The 22,323-nt window shown below is 35.1% G+C and overlaps 1 long non-coding RNA gene across 1 annotated transcript in view; it reads left to right on the forward strand.

The window, feature by feature from the left end:
• Window positions 1-22,323, forward strand: part of LOC143226332 (uncharacterized) — a 104,428-nt gene that overhangs the window by 59,097 nt on the left and 23,008 nt on the right. The window lies entirely within an intron of this gene.

Genomic DNA, 22,323 nt, shown 5'->3' on the forward strand with positions numbered 1-22,323 from the left:
ACGGCTCATTTTAGAACTTTTTTTTTTCACTAATTTGCGATGAGTTTAATTTCAATCTTAAATATCATCTCATAAAGTACTAACTACATATAGGGCCCAAAATTACTGAATGAGTGCCTGTTACAAATTTTTGACTGGCATTTCTAAAGCATGTAGACATTGACACCAGTGTAACATTTTCATAGGACCTCTTCTCCCAGCTCACTAGCTTTCGAGTTATTTCATTGTTAACGTAGAACCATCTTTGGCTATAACGAAACTTTAACTGTCAATCGAATTTCGACATACATGCGTGTGTGATATTGGCTTTAAGCATAAGTGTAAACAAAAAGAAACAGCGATGTTTTGGGGCTTCGCAGTATTCTAAACAAACAAACAAAGTTGATAATTTGCTGTCGAAGTTGTTAAAGTAACAAACTCATGACCTGCATGACACCTTTGGACTACATATAGTACTCAGTTTGGTTTGTTTTGAATTTCGCGCAAAGTTACTCGAGGACCATCGGCGCTAGCTGTCCCTAATTTAGCAGTGTAAGACTAGAAGGAAGGCAGCTAGACATCGCCACCCACCGCCAACTCTTAGGATATTTTTTTACCGACGAATAGTGGGATTGACCGAAACTTATAACGCCCCCACGGCTGAAAGGGTGTGATGGGGATTTTAATTACGGGATAGTCATTTGGGTGGTGGAATCCACCCTAAATCTTTTTCCAAGGCCCTATTTCCAGTGGACTGCATAGATCATGGATGCTAAAATTACAAATTTTGTTTATAAATGTGCTTAATATTTAAGAGCACAACCACATTCTGTTTCCGCACTTAACAGAAACAGCATTAACAGGTTTTATGATTTTGTAAAACGTGTACGAGAAATCAAATTACAATATGAACATAATGGCCGAAGGATGTTAACAAATATTGCACAATCATATGTAGTTCTTGCAATTAATTTACTCGATTTAAGCATAACATAACTTGTAATTTACTTGTCCACTGGGTTTAACTGACTTTGTTAGATTATGAACATTTTATGCATACTAGCAATTTAAAAGGTAATCCTACAGAAATATGTACACAATATTTAACATATTTTTTTTAATTGTTGTACAAACGAATATTATAACAAATAATACTAAACTGACAATTTTCTATTTCTCGTATGTTCAAACAGATTAAGAATAAGATTAATATTAATTATCAGCATATTGTAATTTCTTTGAATCATTCTGTATAATTCTGCCTTAAATTGAAAGCCGTGTAATAGGTTTACTTTTCTAATTTCACTAGGCCCGGCATAGCTAGGTGGGTTAAGGCACTCGATTTATAATCCGAGGGTCACGGGTTCGAATCCCGGTCGCACCTAACACGCTCGCCCTTTAAGCCGTGGGGGCGTTATAATGTAACGGTCAATCCCACTATTCGTTGGTAAAAGAGTAGCCCAAGAGTTGGCGGTGGGTGGTGATGATTAGCTACCTTCCCTCTAATCTTACACTGTTAAATTAGGGACGGCCAGCGTAGATTGCCCTCGAGTAGCTTTCGCGAAATTCAAAACAATCTTGAAAGTTTCTGTTATATTTGGCCCCTTGTGGTACAGCGACATTTCTGCGGACTCACACCACAAGAAACCGGGTTTCGGTACCCGTGATGGGTAAAGCACAGATAACCCATTTTCTAGCTTTGTGTTCAATTCTGAATAAACGAACAAATCTGTCGCATATATATTTCGTTTAGGCTTTATCGGGGAAACAACAACGTATGACAGTTCTAAAAGAGCAATCCTTCAGCGAGTTTACGGGTTAGGCCTAAACCATAATGCCTGCTAGACAAAATGAAAATGACTTGAGAATGAGATTACAGGTTTTCGAAAATTTTAAACGCTAATAACCTTAATATTCTAGCTATAAACATTGTAAAATAGCATTCTTTTTGCATTGCATGATTTAAAATTAAATTGAGTGTCTTCTTAGCTAGGCCTAAACCTGAAATTGCGTGTCCTTATAGCTTGGCATACAGTTCATTATATATATTACGTACACGGTAATAGGTTGCAGTATTTAGATGTACTACTTTATTTAATTGCAAGGTTTACTTTTGTACAAATTGTCGTCGATCGCATGATACTTTTCACAACGAATGAAAATTCTAATTAACTCTAACATTAACAATCATAACCGTAGCAGGGAACTCGCACAGTTCGTAAAACAAAGAAATTATAATAATAGTCATTGTCATGCCACAAAGACCGTTTGTAGTTCTTCTAAATTAATTTCTTCCAGCCTGGGTCCACTAAGTCAACGTTTTGTAAAAGTAGAGCTTAACAACTTTTCCGAGCAATGCTGCAAGTGCACGAGCTCGAATAAATTCTAAAGAAACTTGAAGTAGCTTCGAAAAGCTTTGATTCTTTTTTTTTTTTTTTATCTTAGAAACAACTCTGAGTTAGAATTGGTTCTTTAAAGCTTCAGAGAGCTCTCACTATAACCCACTCATTCTTCTTTAGTGTGTAGTTCCTGTAATGGTGGATATTATCTCTTTTTTTTATAGCATACAAATCTAAATGACGGCTACACGTACTAGCCGTACATGTAATTTTGAAGCGATAGGTTACAGCGAAGGTAAACAATCAGAAACATTAAATTGAGTTTTGAATGTCTTACCGAATAATGGTATTTGACCATCACTCTTATAACGCACCTACGGCTCCAAAGTGCAGAATGTAATGTAATTTCGCAGTAACGGGAAGCGAACCACAAAACATCGGTTCAAGACTCCAGCGCGCTAAATAAACATTAGCCCACGGTAGGTTTCACATGATGGGTTTTAGTTTGGTTTGTTTTGAATTTCGCGCAAAGCTACACGAGGGCTATTTGCGCTAGCCGTCCCTAATTTAGCAGTGTAAGACTAGAGGGAAGGCAGCCAGTAATCACCACCCACCGCCAACTCTAGTAGGATTGACCGTAACATTATAACGCTCCCACGGCTGAAAGGGCGAGCATGTTTGGTGTGACGGGGACTCGAACACGCGACCCTCGGATTACGAGTCGAGTGTCTTAACCACCTGGCCATACCGGGCCGACATAATGGGTAATATGTGAAAACCGAAGGAAGGTGGGTAGAGGCAGTCTTGTTGTCTTGTAATGGCAGAAAACTTTTTAAGCCGTCTGATGATGGATAGAGTTTGAAGTTGTTTTTTTTTTTCGTCTGGTGTTCTCCGAATATGCTTACTCTTTTAATCACGGGGACGTTATAATGTTTCGGTCATTCATATTATTTGTTGGTAAAGGGTTGCTAATGGGTTGGCGATGGTTGGACGTAACTAGTTTCCTTTTGTCAGGTGTATCATTTTGATATTAAGAACGTCCAGTGCAGACCGTCTTCGAGTAGCTTTGCGCAAAGTTCAACAAACATGTTTTCTCGTGATGGTAGAACACGTGTGAAACCGATTTAAAGTAGTTGAAAATAAGTGCATTTTCTTATTCATTTTCTAAGAAGGAACGTATACTTTTATTTTCTGAGGTAAAATATATATTTGTATGATTTTGTCGAGGATGGGATAGGTTTTTGGTGATTCTCTAAAAATAATATCCAAAATGGAGTAAATATCTTAATTCGCAGGAGCTAACCCCATCAAACTCAGGGAAGATAGCAATTCCTGATATGGTTTGTTTTACAAAACTATCTTGGTGAATTGTTTGGTGTGGTTTAAATTTCGCTCAAAGCTACACAAGGGCTATTTGCTCAAGCCGTCCCAAGACTCCAGCGCGCTAAATAAACATTAGCCCACGGTAGGTTTCACATGATGGGTTTTAGTTTGGTTTGTTTTTTGATTTTCGCGCAAAGCTACACGAGGGCTATTTGCGCTAGCCGTCCCTAATTTAGCAGTGTAAGACTACAGGGAAGGCAGCTAGTCATCACCATCCGCTGCCAACTATTAGAATATTTTTATCAACGAAAAGTGGGATTGACTGTCATATTATAGCGCCCCCAAGGCTGAAAGAGCGAGCATGTTTAGTGGGTCGGGGATTCGAATCCGCGACCCATAGATTGTGAGCTGAGCACCATTACTACCTGGCATATTAGACCTTGGGGAATCGTACCCTGGATTTTAGCGTTGTAACCCTTACCATGGAAAGTACTAGTTGTGCTTTAAAATGTATCATTTATAATTAATTTTTAGCAGAGTCATTTAATGGTTTCCCAGCATCCGGTTTATCTCATGTTTCATAGCTTATAGTCGTAGTGTTTGTTTTCTGATGTTGTAATACAGTGTAAATCCCGAACGCACTGAAACGTACGATGTAAATTGACTTATCAAAAACAAACATCAAGATAAATAGGCTTAAACTTACAGAGAGTAAAATGCTTTCTTTAAACATAAATCACTGGTGTCATAAACAGTTACCTTTATACGTCTGTATGTCTGTGTAACTGTACAAACTTAGAAGGCAACGCTCTTTTTTTTTTCTATGTACATTGAAAGGCCTGGAAAACGATCGATATATTATTCAAGCAATATACTGTGTAATGGGCGTTGACAGTTTGTGTGTTCTTAATGGGAGGAGTATATGACAGAAGACTCCATGTTTGTCGTTATCAGTACTGAGTTTGCATGTATACATAAACAGAGAATATATGCAGTACATTACACAAAAATAAGTTGAAAGGTCGAAATAACCTTTTCTCGTGCATATTCTGTAGAATAAATATTCTGGTTTGATTTTATTATTTGTTGGGTGGTGTGTTTTCCATATATGTACACATTGGTGGTATTAGGAAAGTGGGTTTCTGTCAATCACTTGTTATTTATTAGGAAATTACATATATGCACAAAAGTCCATTAGGAACAATAAACTTTGCGTCATCATTACTTCTAAATGTCTTTATAAATTCAGTTCGTAGTAGATTTGCATCGAATTCAAATTACGAAGAGATACAGTCGAGACATTTTTCGTGCACGTGAAAGTACACTCCGTATATATGTATGTAGTTCGTGATGAAATATACGTCTAATTTAGTAAGTGAAACAAATCCACATCAGGTAAACACGCATTAAAAAGGATCTGGTACAAAAAATATATCTGTGTTTGCGAAAATAAAACCAGTTTCTTCAAATCAAGCAATAAAACTGGAAAATATCTCGTGGTTCTGTATCATTCGTAGATCATCTGAGCCAATGTCCCGTTGATTGCTGCCTATTTCTTTGCATGTTTAATGTAATTGAATATGGCTAAAATTGCTTGAAATTTCATCTTATTATCAAAATTGAAATTATCTATAATTATCCAAAATACAAAGGGAGTGATTTGCAATTGTTTTTCAAATGATACAGTTAATGGTAAATAAGTATAAATAAGTTATTTCTACAATGTAAAAATTGATCTAGAGTCTTAAAATAACTTACTAACCAACATTTTTAGAATACTGTAAAATAAGTGGAGATGTATGGTATATCTGGTATTAATGGTAATTGAAATGATTACGTCAAACATAAACGAGGATAATACTGCAATGTATTTTTTCAAATATTCAATTTATATTTGTGAACCCTAATGAACTCTGTGTACAGTGTGCTTAAACAAAATAATGATGCGCAAAACGAAAACAATATATGCGATATTTTCAAGAACCTAATATTATGTTAACGGTTGTAATACAGGCCTAAGGTAACTCAGTGAATAAATAAAACAAAAATAACGCGTTTATATCACTGAAATATTATATGAAAATAGAATTATCTAGAAAAATGATAGATACAATAGTTAAAGTTAATCTGAAAATAAATTTTAAAGCCACGACGATTCGGACTTAGACTCTTTGTTTGTTTTGTTTTTATGAATTTCGCGCAAAGCTACTCGAGGGCTATCTGCGCTAGCCGTCCCTAATTGTGCAGTGTAAGACTAGAGGGAAGGCAACTAGTCATCACCACCCACCGCCAACTCTGGGGCTACTTTTTTTACCAACGAATAGTGGGATTGACCGTCACATTATAACGCCCCCACGGCTGAAAGGGCGAGCATGTTTGGTGTGACGGTGGTTCGAACCCACGACCCTCGGATTACGAATTGAACGTCTTAATCCACCTGGCCATACTTTTTGATAGGTAATGATATAGTTGAGCCGGCTGTATGGGACATGGCGAATATGGAGTGGCCCCTACAAAATATTGTTAATGCTATATTGTGGTGGAAACATAGGCCATGATAGTATAGGATTAAGTAAATTAAATTAAAACCATTTCGAATGTGCATACCATTGCCTCGGTTGCTCAAATCTCAGGGCTTATTGTTAAAATAGAGTTACTATATCTGAGATGGGGAGAGAACAGAGAGTTCATTGTTTAACTTTGCGTTTTGTTTGTTGTTAATCGTGAACCACAGTTGCAGTTGCGATGCAACGGCATGTGTCATAACTACATTTTGGCATTAGCGTTACATTGGAAAGGTATGCAACAGCCTTTTCCGACGTATTGTATTCATACACTCAAATCATAAAGATGTGTTCAGGTCTAGGATTTAGAATTACAGAACGGGAATATCCCGCAAATGTCATTGGAAAACAAAGGAATATCGATCAACTTGGAAAATAGGGCTATTCAGAGAGAGAGAGAGAGAGAGAGACCTGAAATAAGTCTTACCCCGACCGAAGTAAGTAAAGAGTGGCATCTTGCGATAAGAGAGAATCCACGAACATAAAAGTCGTCCGCATGCTACAGCCAACACGACGTAACATAAACAAGAAGAATCTTTGTCTGGAAACAAGTACCTTTCAAGGTATTTAGTAGCATGTTACTATTTGGGATATGTTTTGTCAATCAAAGATTTGTTTTACTCTTGCTTATCGTAAAGAGCGTAAATTCACTTTTTCTATCCCAGAGATCACATGGACGTACTTTGGTTAGAATTTTTCACTGTGAATCCAATTATGTATGGTTTGTAGAATATTTTTTGAATAAAATATACAGTTAATAAATATATATTCTATATTTTTCACTTCGTAATATTTCTCAATTTTTCCATGGTTTCTGGGAACACAAAGAGTTATGAATGAGATATGCAGTTAAAGTGGAGACACAAAGGGTTAAGTTTGGTTTGTTTCGCGCTAGCCGTCCCTAATTTAGCAGTGTAAAACTAGAGGGAAGGCAGCCAGTCATCATCACCCACCGCCAACTCTTGGGCTACTCTTTTACCAACGAATAGTGGGATTGAACGTCACATTATACACCCCCACGGCTGAAAGGGCGAGTTAGTTTGGTGTGACAGGGATTTGTACTCGCGACCCTCAGATTATGAGTCCAGTGCCTTATCCACCTGTCCATGGCGGGCCCAAAGGGGGTAAGAGTGAGATATGTTGTTAAACTGGAGATACAAATGATATGTTATGAGACATTCAAATTTTAAATAAAGAACGCGAAAGATAGACATAATAATATAAGCAAGGTATAGACAAAACATGTTATTAGGTGTTTTTTTGAGCAATCGCACTTTGTCAAGCTTTGTTTAAACATATCGGTCGATCAAATATAGGTGCCGAACTTTCCCGCCTTTCATCTAGGAGGAAATTATAATATGACCAGTCAATCCCATTTATCTGTTAATAAAATAATGACCTCAGAGTTGATAGGTGCTGCTGGCCGACTGACTTTCCTCTGGTCGGTAGTTTAAATTAAGAAGATATCCAAACAGCAAGAAGTTTAAAATATAGTTAAAGGTACAAGCGACAGAAACATTGAAATTAAATAATAAATTACAAAGTCATCAGATTTTATACATTTCTATTTCTGGTAATGTTCATCAGATCGTAAATCTTAGTAACAAAAATTTCTGAACTATATTTTGTTTCTGGTGATCTGTTTGTGTATAGATATATCTTGTTTTTGCAGTTTAATATGGTTTAAATGTCTGTTGCTGGGATAATCGAGTCGACGGCCTCTGTGTCCAGTGCATGAACTGCTGCGTTTTATATAAAGTGCATAAGAGCTATTATATTAAGTGGCACATTTAAAAGATGGATTTTTGTTGAAAGTCGTGTTTTTTTTTTCCGTGTGTATGTAGTGCTTTTTACATTGGTGCTTACGTTTCCTTTACATGTTTAAGTACCTGAGGTATCATTTTTTTTTTTTGTATAAGGTTACTTTTTGCCTGTTTGTTGAATTTCGTGCAAAATGCTAGCCATACCTAACTTAGAAGTGATAGAACAGAGGGAAGGCAGCTAGTCAACTCCATTCACCGCCACCTTTTGATCCACTCTATTCGAATTAAGAGATTGGCAGCATATTGTACTACCCTCACAACGAAGGAAGAGCACGTTCAAACCCACAGGAGAAAAGCCTTATCCCTACCAAAAACAAACAAACAACAAAATACGATCATATTTCACTTGTGTTAACATATGGCTTGACCAGCAAGAATATCAAAGATATTATACTTGACACAATACTTACTAAAGACTCAACCATTAAATACGTTTTCATGAACCTATCAGTTGCTGCTTACAACGTGATACAAACCTAGAAGAAATACTAATACACAGCAAAAATAAATAAAACTGATATGATACTCCAGACGCTCAAACGCGTAAACGAAACAAATGTTACCTGTCTATATACAAACAGTATCAGGTATACACGAAAAAAATATTTCTTTCTACATAAGGTAGCCTCTTACATGCGCCACTAAATGTTTCATTTATTCTCTAATTTTAAAGAAAAAAAAAGAGTGTGGTAGTTTATACGTTGGACAAACAGGTCCTCAGTTCGGTGATCCAGCACGTGAATATATAACCCCTACTAAAATGCAGAACAAATGTACACGTATAGGAGACAAATATGTTCCTCAGTTCAGTACATTTTCAGTTTTGGAGTTCGTGTGTACTCCAACAAATGGTCATAGGAGAGTTTCTTTGTTTGTAGTTTAAGTACAATGCTACACAATGAGTTATCTGTACTCTGCCCATCACGAGTATCAAAACCAGGTTTCTAGTATTCTAAACTATGACACTAGAGGGAGTGACAGAAGAGAACTACTGAAAAGGAAATTACTCTACAGTCTTGGGAGCCTTATAACCATTTGGTTTAAGTAAAGGGTTTATTTTTTCTTGTAGCATTTAACTTTTTCCGTCATAAGCTTATATTTGAATTATAATTTACATGTTCTTACCTTTTTGCCTTTCATTTTTTAAGACTTGTTTAATATTTATGTCAAAGCTGTAATAAAAAAAAATAATTTAACGTTTAAATGGCCCGGCATGGCCAGTTAGTTAGGGCGTTCCGGTTCGACTTCTAATCTTAAGGTCGCGGGTTCGAATCTCCGTCACACGAGACATCCTCGCCCTTTCATCCGGGGGATGTTATAATGTGACGAAATTCAAAAACAAACAAACAGACGTTTAAAACGCAATTTTCAAATCCTGTGTACATGTTTGTGTTCTAAAATTTATAATGTAACCGGTTTTTTCATGGTAAACGGAAATGAAGGCACAATCTTACAAATAAGAATACATCAATATTATCTATTTTGTTATCTCTGCATCAATTTCTTAAACCTATCGGTGAAAGAGGTAATTACTTAGTGTTCTAGATGTGATACATTACACTAGAAAAATAAAATGACTCCAACAGTACGGCTACACAGAATACAGCAATAATGGAAGGTTAAAAAAGTCAGTTACTGGGATTAGTTTATTTATAAATGTTATTATCGTTATTCTAATTAAAAATGAATAAATCAGAACAAGAAAATGCATAATAGTGTTTCTTGTGCACATTCATAATACATATGTATATATCCACGTAGACTTATACATTAGGGCATTTTACGGATGTTATAAAATCGGTGTAAGGGCAAGTATTACATCTAGATTTGTGACGTTTGTGATTGTTAATGGGTGACTCGAAAGAACGTGATTGCTTTCTGTAAGCTGACTGCGAACAAATATGTATCTGATTTTAATACCACATTATATTAAACAAGAGTTTTCTCAGAAAGATGTTAGTGTTCTTAACATTAATATGTGTAAAATGTATGAGTAAGGAGAACACGTCCACAACGCTTGATGATAGCATAATTGGTTGGTTGAAGTGGAGGACAGTGAGAACATGATTATTTGATAAAAAAAAGTGAGAGAATGTTGTTTGTAAACGCGTTGGCTACAACTTGAATCCCGGTCGCATCAAACATGCTCGCCCTTTCAGCCGTGGGGGCGTTATAATGTGACGGTCAATCCTACTATTCGTTGGTAAAAGACTAGCCCCAGAGTTGGCGGTGGGTGGTGATGACTAGCTGCCTTCCCTCTTGTCTTACTCTGCTAAATGCGAAATTCAAAAACGAACAATACAACTAGAAGTTAAGAAATATTCTCAAGGTAATGGAACGGACCTTGATCTTTAAAATTATGAAGTGTTTAATGATTTTTATTAGTCAGTTTTAGCTTGATGAAGCTGAGAAAGCAATCAAGTCCGTCTGTTAAATGGCTGTCATTAGTATAGTGGTGACAGCAGCATTTCGATAATCACTTGTCAATTAAATATGATATGATTGATGCGGCATTTGATAATACGTTTTCTGAGAGTAAAAATCTTTACTCCAAACAGTTACTCTTACTTCATCAGCTAGCTTTATTACTATATATTTTCTTAAGTGAAGATAACGTAAAGTAATTGATCTTTGGCGTTTGTCTTTGCGGTAGAATTGGTTTTGAAATCGAGATTGAAAAATATCTTGCCAAGATTAATCGGTAATATAGTTTAAAAATAAATGTTTTTCAGGTAAAGGCGTACTTGGTGTGGGTTGTGGATGAAAAAACCAGTTGAAGAATTGGTGGTTAGTTAACAGATATAAGAGCAGTTTCTTCATCATTTATTTTAACTAGCCGATTATCCGTGACGTCATATATTCACCCTGAGAATGGAGTAAAATAAAGTTCTTCGTGGCGGAAAACGGAGGCTAAACGTGAAAATAGTGACCCCTGTTGCAAATCTACATGTACGCAGGACAGAAAGTTCGTAAAGTTTGGAGTTGCATATCGCGTAATAAAAATGTTTTTCTAGTATCATATAAGTGAGAGTTCAGTTTTTGTAATGATAATATTGTGAAGTAACAATGCCCTTACACAAGCAACAACGCAAGTTGAAAAAATATTATTTAAGACTGGAAAAATAAATATTTCATTTAACTGTGAAACGTCAGCCTTAAAAATTTATGGGCATGCTTGTCGTGATTGAGACACGTTAGTGTGTCGTGTGGCTAAAAGAACCTGAAGGACACACTGTGTGTTATTAACAGGAGTGATAGCGTTTTTCCACATTCTGTAGCTCCAACTGCGGTGATTAAACTATCACGTACTTTAAGTGGATGTGTTCTATTGGACTCTGACATCTCATAAGAAATTTCAAGGCACTTTATTACGAAGTACATGAGATATATAATTTCCATTTTTGGTTAAATTTTTTCATTTTTTTTTTCGCACCAAAACTACGAAAAAATAATTTGATATAAAAACATATTTTCATGATTTTTTTTTTTTTCAAATTGAGTACATTGATAGATCTTTAAACCTATGATTAAGTGTCAGTTTGAGTATAAATGTAAATTATATGTGCAAAATTATTCAACAACAACTGCTCAATTTTGACCAAACGTTTTGCGCTCGGCTACGCAAAGTCACGTGAACTATCGTCCAAAAATGTTACTACAGCTTCATTTAAGAGTAAAGATGGACCAATTTAGTTTTTAACATTCAGGTTAAAAACGGCTGATTCAAAGTTATAAAACTATACAGTTAGTTAGGTCGCGTATTTTATTTTATCCACCATTAAATCCCAAGGTGAACGGAAAACACGGCCAGGCTAACTAATTATTGGTTTGGTTTGTTATGAATTTCGCGCAAAGCTGCACGAGGGCTACCTGCGCTAGCCATCCCTAATTTTGCAGTGTAAGACTAGAAGGAAGGCGGCTAGTCATCACCATCTACCGCCAACTCTTGGGCTACTTTTTTACTAACGACTAGTGGGATTGAGCGCACATTACAACGCCCCCACAGTTGAAAGGGTGAGCATGTTTGGTGCGAAGGGGATTCGAACCCGCGACCTTCAGATTATGAGTCGAGTGCCCTAACCACCTGAATATTTACTGTAAAAGTGATATTAATTCTATAAATGTAGTTACCAGTTCGGCCGCCACTTGTGATTTCATTAAGTCTCACGTTCAGTCCTTTTGTGACCACATTTTTTTTCACATTGAAGGTGTTTTTGAGTAGATAGTATTTAGTTTGACGAAACTCTACAACTATTATAATATTAATATCATAGCAGAAATTTATAGAGAACTATAAAATTAAAGATAATTGTGGACATGGTTAGCATAAAGAATGATATAGGATTTTATCTCGCGGTTTAATTTGGGGACACTTTTACAGGGCTCATTACAGAACCAGTGGCTGTTGTTCCGTTTGAATCCTTGTTTAGTAATTGTTTCAGAATACCCTGATGCATTTTGGAACCTTTCACAAATGGTATAAAAAATATTTAACAAAAAATCATCTTAGAGATGTTCTTCAGAACTTTGTAGAACATTGAAAGATTAAGTAAAAAATATAAAATTATACTTAAATTATTTTTATTTTGTGCATTGGTCCTTTCGAATACGTGATTTTATGGGTGCATGCCACATAGTATTTCTGTAGTTCATGCCGATAAAAAAAAATCTCTACAGCAGTATATAACCTTAAAATATTCAAGATAGTTACATATTTAAACAATTTTTTAAAGATAAAATGTATTTAATATGTATGAGTACAAAAGAACAAATGTTTTTGATCGAACATTTTAAATATAAACATCTGTTTTTTTTTTAAATTTTGTTTTGAGTATACAGTTGAATAGACTTCAACTAGCAACTACATTATTAGTCGTCAAACATTTTTCTTTTCTTTCGGTCCGTCAGCTATTTGTATTTTTTCCATAACTGTTGTATCCTTTAAGCATTGTAATATCTTTTAGTCTACGTGGTATTGTAAGTCAAAAGTTATATCCATTTAGGTGTTTGTTTTTGTTTTTCTACCATCACTGTAACGTAATCCATTTTGATAGCCAACCGATTATTTATTGCTATAGTAGATTGTCACAGTTAAATGATATTGTAAGTGTTGTGGAAACAGGACCTTGCAAAATAATTAGATTTTCACAAGCCACTAAGTAGCACAACGATAAGTTTGAAGTCTTGTAACGCTAAAACCGGATTTTGATGCCCGTGGTGGGCACAGCACAGATAACCCATTGTGTAGCTTTGTGCTTAACACCAACCAAATCAAAGCCAAATAAATATAATTATTTCATAAGTTCCTAGATTAAATCCTTTGTTATTTGTAAATGTTCCTATTTAAATACACTGTCAAACACCGAAAATAACTTTTATTTTAATATAGCGCCTGGTGGTATACATTTGAAAACAAGAGCTTTCATATTTATCTGTAAGTTTTCACATCAAAACGGGTTAATATTGTGTATGATTGAACAGATAAGTTCCAGTCTAGTGCATGTGTTATGAATTAATGAGTAGCTGTATCCAGAAATCTTAGAAACAATTTGATTTTATTAAATATTAAAACCTGATGAACGTTTGCAACAGGTTTACTAATTTATTTTGTTGAAATAAAATACTTTTATGTAGGTATACACTGCAACTGGACCTGACTCTTTAATATCTAATGTATTATTAGGCTCGTGAAGGCTTTTAGCGTTATTTTGTATTCCACGCAAAGCGACACGCTGAGCACTCTGTGTAACTCTTTGTGCAACTTTGCAATGATTTTATTATTTATCAACGTTTATAATGTTTTTATTCAATATTAGTAGTAATTAAGTTTTGTGGTTATGGCGCTCGACTCGTTGGTAAAAGAACAGCCCAAGACTTGGCGACTCTTAAATTACAAGTCGAACGCCGTAACCCACCTTGTCATGCTGGGCCTATGTACCCAGTGAAAATCGCTATTCTGCGTATAAGTAAATTTTATTAACAGTGATTTGTACTTAGAAATTCTCACATGTTTAAACATTTGTGTTTGAATTAACTAGTAGGTTAACTAAGTTGAAGCAGTAATACACAAATGTATACAAATAAGTTTTAAAATGTAAATATCAGAACTTGAAATAAAATACATCGATCGTAAACACAGAAACAGAAAGTAAAAAAAAACAACCAACGAAATAGGTAAAAATGACAGTTTTTTAGTTTTCTGTAATTACTATTGAAATTTATCTTAACAAATATTATGTATTCGAATTATGTTTTTTTTTTTTTTTTGCAAATCCATTGTATATAAAAACAGAAACATATATTCTAACATTTTGTCAAATAAGCCAATTTGTATTTTCTAAGTTTCTAAAGTTATATAATCTTGAGTGCCAGTAAATAGGGGTTTATGACCAGGCTAATTACTGACATAAGTCCAGTTGATATGGTAATTTTTATAAGAGTATTCGTGAGTACTGATAATTTCTTTTGTATCGTCAGACTAATTACTGACATAAATCCTGCTGTTACAATATCTTGATAGTGGTACTGGTTACTGCATCACCTGTTTATTTACTGACATACACTTGGTTGCTACGGCAACTTAAAGTGTATACGCCAGTGAACGAATGTAGAACGAAAACTTGCTTTGAACTTTCACTATTATATATATACACACATATTCATGTTAGTGATGTTTGGTATACACGTTGTTCTTATGCTTGGTGTACGTTTTAATGTATTTATTTATTAAAATATTTGGCTCGTATTTTTCACTAACTAAATACCTCATTTTGTCTGGTTAGTTTTAAATATAGCAAAGGAGTTTGGGTTTTGTGAGGAAGTATAACATGCAATATATTAAATTATTTATAGATTATTACTGTTATTATTCAATTAATTGGCCATTTACTTGTTTCTAATACCACATTTTGCCAAAGGAGCACACCATACTGGTGGAGCAGTGATACTTATGAAGGCTGGAAAGCGCTTAATCAAATCTAGGTTTGGCTCATGCATCTGAAGCTTGACCTAGTATCAGGCAGAGGAGTCAAGGACTGACTCTACATATCAGCTTCAAAAGCATAAGACGTGAAATGGAATAAATTGTGCACCAAGACCTAAACTGTGTAGCAAGGCCATTGTCACAAGTATTTTATTTAGGTGATTTCATTGAGTATCAATGTAGATTGGCAACAGGTATCATCGTTTAAAAGTGGACTGATGCCTTTATCATATACTTACCCCAAACCGTGAAGAATCACTCTTGAATCATCTCCTTACGAAATGAAATTGATCCGTAAGGTTATAGCAAGAAGACTTACCTATCCACTTGTACCACCACTGTTTTCATAATTAGATATCACTCTTGAATCATCTCCTTACGAAATGAAATTGATCCGTAAGGTTATAGCAAGAAGACTTACCTATCCACTTGTACCACCACTGTTTTCATAATTAGATGGTGATTGCAAAAATATGCAAATCTGGATTAATACTTTTAAATCTTCAGATGACATGTATGGAAATATTTTTAAGACAGTCAAAACACCTTAGCATCTGGAAGATGTCTGCAGTAGAGTCCAGATGCCAATTCCTTCTAACAAAGTGATCAGAATTAGCAACAGTATAACGTGTTAGGTGAGTCGTATCTGCAGTAACTACAAAAAGATGCATCACAAAGCAATGAAGCTGGCAGTCAGACTGGATTACCATCAATACCAGTATGCCTCAAGGATGACCACTTTTGCCATTCCTTTTCAAAATTCACATCATGGATCTAGCCACTCTTAAACAGTACAGTCATATGCTGTGTACTGATCATTGCAAACAAGTAGTAGTTTAAAACGTGCATCAGTAGGCATTCATGGCTGGACAGGTGTTATACAGCCATCACTAAGATAATCAGTCATCACCATATCTCAGCTGCCTCCACGCGGAATAAACATCTGGTGTTAATAGGATATGTGGAAATCAATGTATACAGGAAATGTAGAGATTAGAAAAAGAATGAAGCAATAAAAGTTTGTCAGCACCTGTTTAAAGATCATGATGGACAGTCACCTACCATCATGACCACAGATGTTTCCTATACAACAAATTGTGCGAGAGCTTGTTGGACATATCTTGTTTCGAAGAAACCACATTCTACATAAGGCTGGTGAAACATTCAAGATTCTCACAATGGCTTAAGGATGGAGCTGTAAGCCATAAAGCAAGTTTTACTCTATATTGCTGAAAGCATTGAGTTACAAATGGATAGTATTACCATCAACACAATGTTTGCTACTAACTGTAGGCAGTACTGTGTAAAATTCGTAGTTGTTAATCCCATGATAGTTGGAAGAAAGCAAAGAAACTGCATTGTTAGACCATCATCTGGACATGCAGAAGTTAAGCTAAACAAGGAAGCTCATCAGTTCTCAAAAGAAGTTCCATTGTCAAATCCTGCACCACTTTAATGGAAAAAGGTCGACCATCTCTGCACTAACAGTATGAAACCGGTAATGATGGATGGTCTTCATTGATAGTCAAAGAGAATGAGAATTATGGAAAAACAAATACTGTGGAGTGTAGCTTGGAAAAGCAAGTAGTGTGGAATCAGTAGAACAGTTTAAAGCAAGAAGGCTTCTGATAGCATCTATTATTAGAACTATTCCACTATTGTGAGGCAACTGGCTTCCCTATGAGGGTTCAACCAATGTCGGTGCAGGCCATGGAATTTTCACCTAGAAATCAATTCAGAAACTTTATCCTCAAATGATTTTTAATGGAGCGTTCTGGATTTTTTTTCATAGCAAAAGAAAATTCTAAACCAAAAAGTTTTCAGAAAGTGAAACATAAGGGTATATAGTAAATGAAAGAGGAAAATCCATCTTTTAAAAGCTCTCGGCTTTAGTGTTTAATCTTTTTTCGTGATACTACATACTTTCGGTTGTTTCAATGCATGGTGAACCGCTTACAGATAGAAAATATATAGATGTAGCACATTTAAACAATTTTACCGCGCCACTTACTTACAGATGTATACACAGTGTTGAAATTGACAATTTTTTAAAGCTTATAACATCATTCTTACACTAAAAGCATGTGTAAAATACAACCTATAAGAATCAATTCTAATGCAGTCAACATAATTTAAAACGTATAGAAGATTAATGTGCTTTTTATTTGTTTTTAGTTACTTTGTATGGTCGTGTGTAAGCTATACGTTTCAGTGAAATTGGAACAAGTAAATGAATATAACACATTGATTTACTTAAGGAGGAAAACACACTAATTAAGAAATGAGCATATACAATTTCACAACGTGTGCGAGGTTAGGTCCTATTTCAGGTTCGTAAAATGTTTCAAGTTTCCTGAAATAAAGAGAAAAAAATAGAGCGCATGAAGGAAGCGTTCGTTTATAAAGGAACCTCTGTGAGCCACATTTTTGTGGACATTAAGCACTCAATATAATTCAAGTTTTTCAACTTGGTAATGATATACTATAATGTGCTTGTTTACAAGAACAGTCTGTTCTAATTAAAACGACAACTTTATAATTATGCATATGTCTACAGACAAACAAGCATTGATAACAAGAGACTTAAATCATGGACCAATTTAGCTAATATATTAAATCCGATTATGTCAGTTTCCACGTACCATTTAAACATACGACATGATATTTCATATACTGTCGAGTTTACTTAGTACTGCCAGTTTATCTAATCCATTTCTGGTCATATTTCAACAGGTGTAACCGAAAGAATATATTTATACTTGGTATGACTTAAATATGTTTATATTGGAAAGATTTCGACCTCCATAAAGGCAATGTATTACATCACGCGGCACTTTTACACGTGTTCGTGACAGTTTCGACATTGTGTACAACGGCAGAATAACCAATAAATAACAATTAAGATCTAATTTACACTGTTTCATAAAAAAAGCCCAATTACTTGTAACCGATATGTTCCTTAAGTGCAGGGTCAAGTAGGTGGATAACAGCAAAATCAGTGTCTGGCGCGTGCACGCTGGCTAGTGAATAACCACAAAACAGAAACAGAATATCGAGCTTATCATAAGAAATTGCATCCCCACGTTCAGAAGTGACAAGTTAATGAGCCTGACTCGTTATCGCTCGTGGCAGTGGTAACCCAATAACAAGCATCTGTCTAACGTGTTCATGGTGGTTAGAGTATTAAATACTGCATTAAAGACACACAAGCAAATGTAGTGTCTCTGTGTTACATATAATTCACCAGTAGGGCCCGCATCCTTGGCCACTGTATACTATTCCTTCGTTTATCGTACTTAATACCTTTATGACTGATACTGGAGCGACGGCTGGAAAGGGGCGTTATCATTGAAATATAAGCCCATGCACCATTTTTTTGGAAGATTTTTTAACCTTTCTCCGTTTCTCAATAGTTATATAAACCCACAATATGACTTAGTAGTGTTGTATAACGTCGTATAACCTTAACCCTGGGGACCAAAGCTGACCCTTTGACATGACAGGATACATCAAAGAACGTGGTGGTCCCCGCCTGGTTGTCGCCACGTGCGATATATACTCCTTTAAGGCAGCTTTTGTTATTAATGAATTGCATCTGTCTTTATATATGTTGTATACAACTACTGATATATATATTAAAAAGGAGAATACCTATATGAAACTTTTAGAAAATCTTAAATTTATATTTTAAGTTCAATTTCATTGCCACAAGTATTCGACTATGAGAATTGGTAAAGATATTAGCAGCAGCACCTTAAAATATGCTATAATTTGCATTCATTATGTTGAATACTTCAATGGTCTTATTACAAAAATATAAACTCTAACAAAACATGCATGGAACTTAGAAAATGTTGCCTGGAAAATATTAAAAACGGTAATTTTATATCAAACTGTAATTATTGTGTTTTTTTTTTTTTTAAATTTCGCACATAGCTACTCGAGGGCTATCTGTGCTAGCCGTCCCTAATTTAGCAGTGTAAGACTAGAGGAAAGGCAGCTAGTCATCACCACTCACCGCCAACTCTTGGGTTACTGTTTTACCAACTATTAGTGGGATTGACCGTCACATTATAACGGCTTTACGGCTGAAAGGGCGAGCATGTTTGGTGCGACCGGGATTCGAACGCCTTAACCTACCTGGCCATGGCGGGCCACGTAATTATTGTAGCTACCCTAGTTTAGCGTAGTCTGATCCGAGTGTTTGTTAGATTAGTAAATACCAAAGTCTTAGCAAGTTTTAACATCTTAACTTGAAAATGACCTACGAAGGCCAAAACATTATTGTAATTAAACTTTTGATATCGACACCGGCCGTCTCGAGAATACTAAACATTGTAGTTTATTAGCATATTGAATTGACAAAAAGTAAGTTTTAACCATGGCAGAGCTGCAGAATCGTTTTAATATATTCATTAAATTGCACTTATAACAATAATAATAATTGTAAGTTTTATTATATCAAACCTTAAACGTTATCAGTATATGACAGTTTTGTTAAGCTTGTAATATTAAAAGCTTATACAGCTTGTTCTGGTTATGCAAGAAATACAGTGCAAATATACATGTACATTATATGTATTCTTATGAACCAAAGTATTTTATATACGATTAGGTCATTGCTGGAATAAGTGTTAAGTTTACTACTAATTTGAATTGTCTGCAGTATTTATTAGGCTTAGCATTGATTTATTACCTTGCATTATTTCTGATGACTATGATATGTTGTAAGCTCTGTTAGGACTGAAATAAGACCTTTCTTACTAAAATATAGTCACAAGACTTGGAATTATTGTATAGGTTCTTATTTACAATAAAAAGTAACTGATGTCACTTTACATTATGTTGGATAAAAAAAGATGTACACTGGATGAAAAAAGTAAAGTTTTATGGAAAATTTTTATTAAAGAAATATAGATGTATTTTTATGTAATTCTTTTACTGTATGAAATTTCATTATTGTATCATTTGGTTTTGAAGGTACAGACTTTTGTTTTGAGACGAAAGCTTTATTTGATTGAAGGTATCAAATTTTCAAAGGGCTTATATCTGTGCTACCAATTAAAAAATTTGTAATGTTTTGCTGTGATTTAAAGAGTAATATGCCTATTCATTTGCTCTAAGCATATATAGTATACATAGACCAAGCATACTTGTTAATTACTCTTCAAAATTTTGTTTGAAACACAGTGCTTGAATTCCTGAATCAAATCAGACTTCATTAAGAAATATATAAAAAGGACTTGTTAGTAAGTATACGTTTGATGAATGAAGAAAATAAATCCAAAGTCTTTAAAAGTTTACGAGAATGTTACCAAAAGCTGGAGAGGTATATTTGTCTTAACGTAAACTTTCTGAACTTATTTGCATTATAATTGTAGAGTACTTGGGAATTTGCCAAGACAGATCACCCTCCGGATTTTTGCCAGCTTTGGTGATTTTTACGTATGTTAAATGGTTGAATCTATTAACAGAGGTAATAAGAATAAAAACTTTTAAGTCACTAAAAATGTTGCAAATTCAAATATCAAATAAAAACAAACCATTTTACTTTGATTCAAGATTTGGCAAATTATTCTCGAGCTCACCGATATAGGTTTTACCAACCAATACACGAATATCTTTCATATCATTTTTTTATCCTTTTCACTTTTCTGTAATATCTGACTTTAATAGAAGTGTTTCTGGTGGTCACTCAACATGGCCATATCGATCAGATAGTTTGGGACAGGCTGGTATTCAGTGTTCTGTGATAGTTATGTTGTGTGTTTGCTTCCCCTTTAAACACCATCGAGTACAAAATTTGTTGTACCCCACTGGTGACATAAATTATGCTTGCTGAACTCTATTCATAACAACCCTCTACTTTCTTTCATCTAGCCAATTTTCTATCCAATGAGTCCCTAGCTGGTACAGCAGTAAGCCTACGGATTTACAACGCTAAAATCAGGGGTTCGATTTCCCTTGGTGGACTCAGCAGATAGCCCGATGTGGCTTTGCTAAAAGAAAACACACACACTATCCAATGAGGCAAACTATCCCTCACACCTAAAGAGAGAAAAAAAAACAAGCCTGTATGTGGCATCTTGTCAAATGCTTTCTGAGGATCAAAACAACACAATTCAAACCGGTATTCACATCTACATAAGCAGTAACCTCTTCAAAAACATTAAATAATTCGTGAGGCAAGATTTTCCTCTAGTATCGAAACCCGGGTCCTAGCGGCGTGATTCTGCAGACATGCTGCTATGCCACTGTGGGCGATTTTAAAATTAAAACTTGTTTAAACATGACATGTTGTTCTTAAATCACTAATATTTGGCTGATTCGTTTTAACAATGTTTTTCAAATATGTTACCCCAGAATTTGGTGTCATACTCTCTCAGGTTGTTGACTGTTTTAAGATTGTTTATGTTATTTTATGTTACACTCTCTTAGGCTACAAAATTGTTTAAAAATCTAATATTTCCATAGCATTGTCGTTATCTTCCTGATGATATTATATTGCAGTGTTTTTAAAATTGAGATATAACTTAATGATTACTTTTAATCGAAACTGATATTTTTATGCAGTTCTTACAAAGTTCTTTCTTTGTCAACCACATATTTAACATCAAAATTCCAGTTCTTTTCCTTCTTTACATTTCTACAGTTGTAGGTGTAGTGTCAGTGCGACCAGCTTCTTATCATGCTGGCAAATAATTGGATTATAAGATTGAATGTTTCCATAAAACAAAAACTGTAGGTAGGCATAATATCATATTCGTTTAGACAGTGGGTGGTAATACCACTGATTTCATTGTGAGTTTTTGTACGGGTGCGATTAGACTAGGAAAGGCAAATAGAAAGGCTCGGCATGGTCAGGTGGATTAAGGCGTTCGGCTCGTAACCTGAGGGTCATGGGTTCGAATACCCGTCGCACCAAACGTGCTCTCCCTTTCAGTCGTGGGGGCGTTATAATGTGACGGTCAATCCCACTATTCGTTGGTAAAGAGTAGACCAAGAGTTGGCGGTGGGTGGTGATGACTAGCTGCCTTCCATCTAGTTTTGCAGTTAAATTAGGGACGGTTAGCACAGATAGCCCTCGTGTAGTTTTGCGCGAAATTATAAAACAAGAAAATGAAAGAAAAACAATAAAAACTAAACATTTGTTTAATGATGCCAACTTCTGATTTAAAAAACGTTAAGAGTTATTGAAATATGAAATACGTTGTTTAACAATATTTTAACGTTTTTTGTTTTGTTTTTTAGAAAGTTTTTTTTTTTAATTTCGCACAAAGCTACTCGAGAGCTATCTGTGCTAGCCGTCCCTA

The sequence above is a fragment of the Tachypleus tridentatus genome, chromosome 9, assembly GCF_004210375.1.
Source record: "Tachypleus tridentatus isolate NWPU-2018 chromosome 9, ASM421037v1, whole genome shotgun sequence".
Lineage (NCBI taxonomy): Eukaryota > Metazoa > Arthropoda > Merostomata > Xiphosura > Limulidae > Tachypleus > Tachypleus tridentatus.